Genomic DNA, 8,864 nt, shown 5'->3' on the forward strand with positions numbered 1-8,864 from the left:
CCACGTCTCGAAATGCAAGCCAACATTCTGGATTGGACTTAAACAACGTAAGAAGTAGAACTTTAATTTCTAATTCCATAAAACAGAGATGCAGGATGTAGAAAACTCACTGGGAAACCAACAGCAACACTGAGCATAGAAATTTTATTAATACCAGCTCTTAGTTTCACATTGCCACAATATGTCAACATTGGGTCGTCCAATCCTCTCCAAAAACGGATCCTACCACATGGAAAAATATAAAAGCCAAATGGTGATAAGAACATACTTTTTTTGAATAAAAGAGCAGACTTAATAGATGCATCTATCAACAGCACCGTTGTGCCAAGTTATCAAACAGGCGGTGGGTCCAAGCACCTGATAGTTTGCCATTGATGAAAACGTGCAAGGCATGATTAGCAGACATAAGTGACAAGAGGTCCCTTTTCATTCTTTAGAAATCCTTCATCAGATGCTATAATTATACTGGAGGAAGCACGCATAATGATTATTGTCGATATCCAAGTACCAAGTGAAACTGGAACATGATTTAAGAAGGCAGTACTTACTTTGTCATGTACCACAAATAGTCTGAGGAAGTAACATTTATCTGTTCCCATAGTCCACTGGTTGAAAGTGTATCACTATCGTCAGCAGAGGGAGTTTCTTCAGTGTGTGACTCCCAAGATAATCCACAACCAACAGGTGTCATCTTCATCTGCGAGCTTTGGGAACTAATCTGCAGCAGTTCATAAAGCATGTTAAGACTTTTGGTCCCAAATGTTCACATATCTTTCAAATACATTTATTGCAACTGCTTTCAGGATACATTAATCTGGCCTGGCTAATACTTTCATGTTTTCTAGGTTACAGACCTAATATCTGCAATACTAAAACTTGAATTTGATAAAAGCACTGGTTTTCTCGTAGGTTCAAAGAATGATCCTGTTTCATTACCCTAGCAGTGTTGTAGACAGCAGTTCTGCAATCAGGAAGAATGCTGATGGACCATGGAGGCAGGTCATATTGCATCTTCTGAAAAGTGACTCTAACTGAATAAGTTGGGCCGTAGTTAGACAAAAATGCGGCACAACCTCCTGATTTCAAGCTATACACATGAGCCTGTGTTTTGATGTCAACAGATAAATCTGTTTTTTGAAGGAATCAAGATGTTAAATTCAACTACGAAATTAGAGTGGTCTACATCACTAACCTCTTGATTTTTTCCGAGCCAAGTGACTTACATAGGATGAAACCAAGGCTGGTTCAGAGAGCTTTATAGCTTCATGCAAGTCTCTCAAGTGCCCATATTTTGGTTCATTCAGCAGCCCTGTCACACCATAGAGCAAGAAAAGCATGTAACAGTTATTGCTTGCTAGAGAACTTTTCATTCCTTTTGGTTGCGCAGATTATAAAATTTGAGAAAACATAACTCTTTTAATTGGTTATTTGTGTTTCAGGTTCATACCATATTCATCCAATGGAGCATCATAATCATCACTAGTGGCAATGAAACGGCCTGCAGCTATCCGGCCAAATTTGTTCCCCCATGATACTGAAGCCAAGAAAAATTAAATATATGGAAAAAAGATATAGTTCTTATCATTTATAAAATCCTCACGCTGATAAATTTTCGTAAAATAAAATGATTAACTAACCATGTAATCATTGAAGAATGAACCATTATTCTGTATAAACCTTGAAACTGCAAATGCCACATCTTCAGCAGGTCGCCAAGGAAATGAGGAATTGGACCACCAAATTTTTGTATACCTGAGCATAGTAGAACAGAAAGATCGATAGAAATTCGACTGAACATAAAGCTGTTTGACTCATGCAGTTGAATTCGTGAATTTACTAGGCAGTCCAGACTTCGGTCCACATTTTAGGTTAGTACGGCGTATTAGGTTTAAAATTTTCACAGTAAAAACCATTGCAAGTATCTATCTGTAGTTGGGAAAAGAAAATTAGCTCTTAGTATATTTGAAGAAACCCCAATTGGGCCAAAAAAACTGTCAATAAATACAGATGATTAAGAGAAGAGTGAGAGAATAGCTTACGACAGGATCAGGGGCATCTTCTTGCTTACACATGATCCATGGGACAGCAGTTTCTAGACCCACAGCCATTTCAGCAGCCCATTTTGCATAAGGTTTACCACGAGCACCAATTTCCCATTCTACTGGTCCATATTTTCTATCTGCCACATATCATCAAATACCAACGATGATTTTTAAACATGATTTCCAAGCACCAAAGAAGTTGCTGGGCACAGAAAATTAGGAAACAGAGAAAATAAAAAACACCCATGAATAGAAATTACAACAATAACTACACAGAAAATTTCCACCTTGTGGTATTTGTAAAAAGACAAACCACTTGGAGAAAAATTGTTGGCACAAGTCCAAGAGGTTTTCCATTTAATGCAGATACTGCAAGAAGTATTGGCATATTGAGAAGTTTTACAGGCAAAAGTAAACTCAAAGTGGTCAGTCTTTCCAATGAGTAAATTTTGCGGAAGATCACCAAGTTGAAAAAATAGAAGAGGAGGTATTCATGGCTTCGCACACATCACATGATTGATATAATTAGTATGTTGATAGTGCGTGCACAAGGCACATGACGGTTGCTGAAAATCTATTTGGTAGCCTGGACGGTCTGATAGGACCAAAGTGAAGCTTGGAAATGGTGCACTGGTGCAAGCTCAAGGAAGAGGATCAGTGAAAGTGAAATTTCCTATGGACGAAGCTATGAAAATCATAAATGATGTTCTTTATATGCCAAGCTTGACTCAAAACTTGTTGAGTGTTGCTGAGTTGCTTCACAATAATTATTCACTTAATTTTAAGGATAAAAAGTGTGTCATTTATGATCCTAAAGGATGTGAAGTAGCTAAAATTAGCATGATTGGTAATTCCTTTCCAATTTCATGCTATTTTGCTGAAAGTTGCTCCTTCAATGTTGAAATGAGCAATATTTGGCTTTGGCACAAAAGATTCGGTCATCACAATCTTAGTTCATTGATGTATATGCAATCTAAGGGTATGGTGCTTAATGTACCCAAAATTGACAGGTGCCGAGATGTTTGTGAGTCATATCAATTTGGTAAATTGCATAGACAATCCTTTCCTAAAGGAAGTCTTTGGAGAGTGAAGGAAAAGCTAGAGTTAGTTCATACAAATATATGCAGACCAATGAGGACGGCTTCTTTGAGTGGGAATAATTATTTTATTCTCTTTATAGATGATCTAACTCGAATGACATGGGTCTATTTTTTAACTAGCAAAGTTCAGGTGTTTTCTATTTTCAAAGAATTCAAGGCTATGGTAGAAAGGGAGAGTTGCTGCCGGTTAAAGTATATCAGATCTAATAATGGAACTGAATATACTTCGCATCAGTTCAGAAATTATTGTAAAGATGTGGTATTCAACAACAATTCACTATTAGCTACACTCCCGAACAAAACAGGGTTTCTGAGAGAAAGAAAAGAACTGTGATGGAGATGGTGATATGTATGCTAGCAGAAAAACAGATACCCAAATATTTTTGGGCTGAGGCAGTCAATACCGCATTCTATTTGTTGAACAGATTACCAACTAGAGCACTCCAAGACATGACGCCATTTGAAGCATGGAAGGGAATAAAGCCATCTGTGAGACAGTTGAAAGTATTTGGTTCGGTGTGCTATGCCTATGGTCTAGATGCTAAATAAGGAAAATTGGACAACAAGGAAGAACTCTGTATTTTGTTGGGCTATAGCACAACTATAAAAGGGTACAAAGTGTATAATATTAGTACGAAGATGGTGTTTATCAGTAGCGATCATGCGGTGGACGAGTCTAGACACTATGATTGGAATCGAGTTATTATTGTAAAGAACCAATATGGGAGTCTTCAGTTGCAGCTCTAAATTTGCAGACGGGTGATATTTCTTCCAGTCCTATTAATAGAAAAGAGCACAATTCAGATGTCGAATTAACTTCAGATTTTCCTGTGTTGAAGACCAAGTTACTAGCTGAAGTTTATGAGCAATGCAATTTTGCTCTTGTGGAACCATCTTTCTTTAAAGAAGCCACAGGTCATTTGAAGAAGAAAGAGAAGTCACACAAAAACTATCAAGATTTTCACTAAGGTGCGGTTCAAAGCTTAATTTAAGTTCTTCCGCGACAAGTTTAAGTAGTTTCCAAAAAATCACTTTAAGGGGGAGTGTGAAAATATTCTAGTAAAATTTTTGGAATCATAGATTTATAGTTAAGTCTCTAGAATAGTCTAGTGTAATTTCTAGAATAATCATGTTGAATAAATATCTAGATATTCTAGGTAATTCTAGGTAGAATAATCTAGAAAAGGATAGTATAGTTATTTGATATGTGTATTTAAGAAAGATATACATATTAGATGGTGCTAGATATTTCAGGGAGATTTTTGTGGAAGAACATAGAACACTCTAGATTTGTAGTATCTAGAATCATCCCTACACAAGTATAAATAGAGGATGACATTAGATATTTGAAACCATCCAGAAAAATAGAAAACACTCAAAGAGTTTTAGCTTCTCCTTCTTGGCTACAATCTTTTTTGTAGTAATTTACAGTTGCATCATTTTCACTATTTTAGCTTGCTGTTTTCCAATACCTCTTCCCCTTCTTTTGACAACCTGCTATCACAGGTTACATAATTTTTTTTTTAATTTTTATGTAAAAATTGGGTAGCCTGTTGCAGGTCAAGTTTACCTTATAATGTAGAATATTTTATACAATGACAGTGCACAAAATTTAAACTCTAATAATAATGTATTAAATGTTCTTTATATATTCTGCTAGCGTGAAAATATGTACTAGAACTAGGAGACTCCTAAAAACATAGGTCATTAAGTAAATGACTATCACGACTAAAACATATGTTGCTCTATAGAGACAGTAAAAACAAGCCAAAAGAATATTGTCAAACCAACATGGGTTGTGGTGCAGCGAAGGAGGCTGCTCCACCCTTAACCAGAGGTCGAGGGTTCGACTTTGGGCATGGATAAAACTCTGTTGGGAGCATTACCCCTGAATGGGGCCCTACCTGGCGTGAATCCGAATTAGTCGAGTTCTAATACGGGTACCGGACACTGGATAAGAAACCCCCCAAAAAAAGAATATTTTCAAACTTGGGCCATATTAATTGGTCCTTCTTGAGGTTCAAAAAAATTCTCTGATTTCATCACGTTGATAATTTTCTCAACAAATCCTTGTATGGCCACCTTCATCATAGTCAAATCCAGTAAACATAACAGAAAGAAAACAGATAAAATCCAGTTAGAGTTGGTTTTGACGAGTTCCAGAATTTGAATCAAACTTTAAAATGCTGGTTATCTGCTCTAAATTCCATTCCCAGCACATATTTTAGCCAAATAGGAATACCCCTGCACCAAAAGCAGAGTAGAAAAATAGTGGAAATGTAAATTATTTAGCAAACTCAAAATTATATTCTTGAATAGAGTTTTTATATATTTATATTATGTTGTTTTATAGGTACACAAGAATCTGCTTTTAGGCATAATAGCTTCAACATAAGTTCAAGTATAAAACAAGAACACTTATGAAGTTATTCAACACCTTCAACACATGATCAAAATAACCTTTCAAAGAAGTGTATTTTTCAAAAAATTAGATGAAACAGAAAATATTCCAAGTCCCCCGATTTCATGGAGTGTCCTTAAGAAAATAATTCCCCCTAAGTACCCAAGTTTGCGACATTTTCCTCCTAGGATAAAATGGCCTAACAATCCGACTGTAGTGGTACCTCAAATAATCGAATTCTCTTCAAACTCACTCAATGATTAGATGATCACACAAAGTATTTCAGAAAGCAAGAATTGTTTTAATGCAGGAAAATTTTCGTGTCCAAACCTATGGAAAAAAGTAGTTTTATATAGCCATTAGGTGCCCAATGGTTCACCGGAAAGGTGTATCCTTTCTGAATAGTCATGTCTGTTCATCAGAAAGTGTGTCTTTTTCGAACAACCACAACCATCGAAACAGTCATACCTTTTTTCGAAATAGTGTATCTTTTACTCGAAGAGTTGTCTCTTCGAGCAGGCGCAACATAAACTGTGTGCATTTTTTCCTTTTGTTTTTTGGAAAATTCAAATAAATTTTGTCCAAAAAGATCGAAATTATCAATCAATCATTTTCCAAATTTAAATCTGAAGCCGAAGCCGAGCCGAGCGAGCGACGACGAAGGCGCGTGGCACCTCTTGGTTCTTGCCTCACTTACCATGTGGGGTAAGTGTTCCTTAATATAAACACTTGAAAGTTCCCTTCTCCCACCAATGTGGGAGAATTCGTATACTTTCTTATTTTGAGTACACTTTCCATTTTGAGTGTTATCTTAATTTTTCCCTTCACTTGGTTCCTTCCACTTTCCATCATGTCTGTTCATCAGAAAGTGTGTCTTTTTCGAACAGCCACAACCATCCAATTAGTCATACCTTTTTCCAAAATAATGTGTCTTTTACTCAAAGATTTGTGTCTCTTTGAGCAGCCGCAACATAAGAGTTATGTCTCTTCGAGTAGCTGCAACATAAACTGGTTGCATTTTTTCCTTTGTTTTTTTCGGACTATTCAAAAATATATTGTCCAAAAATATAGATCTTATCGATCGATCATTTTTCAAATCCAAATCTAAATCCGATCTGAATCTGAATCCGAAGCCAAAGCTGAAGCCGAGCGAGCGACGATGGCGACGATGTGAGACACCTCTTGGTTCTTGCCTCACTTACCATGTGGAGTAAGCGTTCCTTAATATAAACTCTTGAAAGTTTCCTTTTCCCACCAATGTGGGACAATTAGTAGACTTTTCCATTTTGAGTACACTTTCCATTTTGAGTGTTATCTCAATTTTTCCCTCCACTTGGTTCCCTTAATTTTTTCATTCACACTTTAATCTTGAACCCAACAATCCCACACATAAATAAGGAATGACTACTTTTTCGTAAAACTTTACAGTCAACTATGTGATCATCAAGCAAAGACTGATTGTATCTAGATAAGTGGGTTTTCCTTTGAACTCTTCGTAGTGAACATGCATCAAATGCACTTAGTCAAAATGATTGCATCTAATGCGATAAATGTCTATTTGGATGATTTTCAAGATACTGTTCCTCCACCTATAGTAAATACATATCCACTAATGGATTTTACTTCATTTGATCCAGTGATCCAATTTGCATCACTATATCCTTCAAGTACCGCAGGATATTTCTTATAATGCAAAGCAAAGTCTTGAGTGTATTTAAGATACCCTAAAACTCTTTACATTGCCATCCAATGAGTTTTATAGGGATTACTCGTGTATCGACTCAACTTACTAATACCATATGCTATGTCTGATTGTGTACAATTCATGATATACATTAAACATCCCAACACTCTTGCGTATTCCAACTATGAGTCACTTTAACCCTCATTCTTTTGAAGTGTGAAGCTCACGTCCAACGTAGTCTTGGCAATACTAAATTCCAAATACTTGAATTTATAAAGTACCTTTTTAATGTAATGAGACTGTGAAAATGCCAACCCATGTGAATTTCTATGGATTTTTATTCCTAAGATCATAAATGCAACTCCAAGGTCTTTCATATCAAACATGCTCTCGAGCATTCACTTCATAGCATTTATGTCAGAAATGTCTCTACTGATGATCAACGTATCACCCACATACAACTAAACAATGACTTGGTGATTTGAAGTGTCTTTAATGTAAACACATTTATAACATCCATTTATCATGAACCCGTTTTCCAACATGGTTTGGTCAAACTTCGCATGCCATTGTTTAGGTGCTTTTTTTAGCCCATAAAGTGACTGAACAAGTTTACACACCTTATTTTCTTTTCCTGGAACAACAAAACCCTCAGGCTATTCCATATAAATTTCTTCCTCAAATTCTCCATTTAGAAATGCTGTTTTCACATCCATTTGATGTATTTTAAGACCATATACCGCCGCCAAGGTAATTAACATCCGAATTAACATTATCCTCGTTACAGGCAAGTATGTATCAAAGTAATCAAGGCCTTCTTTCTGTTTGAAGCTTTTACTACTAGTCTTGCCTTGTATTTGTCAATAGTACCATCCGCTTTCATTTTCCTTTTGAAGATTCATTTAGAACCTAAAGGTTTTTTCCCTAGAGGAAGATCAACCAACTCCCACGTATGGTTGCTTAAGATCCCACGTATGGTTGCTTAAGATTGAATTAATCTCACTATTGACCACCTCTTTCCAAAAGAATTGAGTCTGAAGATGCCATCGGTTCTTTAAATATTTGAGGCTCATTTTCTAAGAGAACTGTTACAAAATTCGATCCTAACGAAGTTGAAATTCTTTGATGTGTACTACATCTTAGATTCTCATCATGTAACACCCCAATTTTCTGAACCAGAATGCTACACGGTGCTTATGACCCCAAGGGACCACAAGTTATCCCATGACTGATATCTGTACCTGTATACTGTAATTCATGACATAATAATGCGGAAAACATGTATAATAGGCCATAAGGTTCAACTGAAATAATATAACATCCATATAGGCGAAAAATACCCAAAACAACTGAAAACTGTATCTGAAAGCTAAATCTGAGCGTAAATCCGAAAGCCTCTAAGTACTGTCTGAAATAAGGAGTTGAAGGAAAATGTCTCCAACTAACTCCATAAAACTAAACTAAAGAAATAAATGAATAAATCAAATAATGTCGTCCTTGAATGAAGAGGACTCACTGCAACTCTGTATTCTGAATGCGACTGCTACTGCTGGTTTAGGACTCATGGCTCTGAACCTATGGTATAACATGAAAAGAAAGCACCATAGCGGAAATGCGTCAGTACAGCTGGAGTACTG

General features: G+C 36.3%; 2 pseudogenes; one reads left to right on the forward strand and one right to left on the reverse strand.

The window, feature by feature from the left end:
- On the reverse strand, window positions 1-6,068 carry LOC107878243 (annotated as a pseudogene).
- Window positions 3,593-8,864, forward strand: part of LOC107876735 — a 10,538-nt pseudogene continuing 5,266 nt past the window's right edge.

The sequence above is a fragment of the Capsicum annuum genome, chromosome 7 (assembly GCF_002878395.1).
Source record: "Capsicum annuum cultivar UCD-10X-F1 chromosome 7, UCD10Xv1.1, whole genome shotgun sequence".
NCBI lineage: Eukaryota > Viridiplantae > Streptophyta > Magnoliopsida > Solanales > Solanaceae > Capsicum > Capsicum annuum.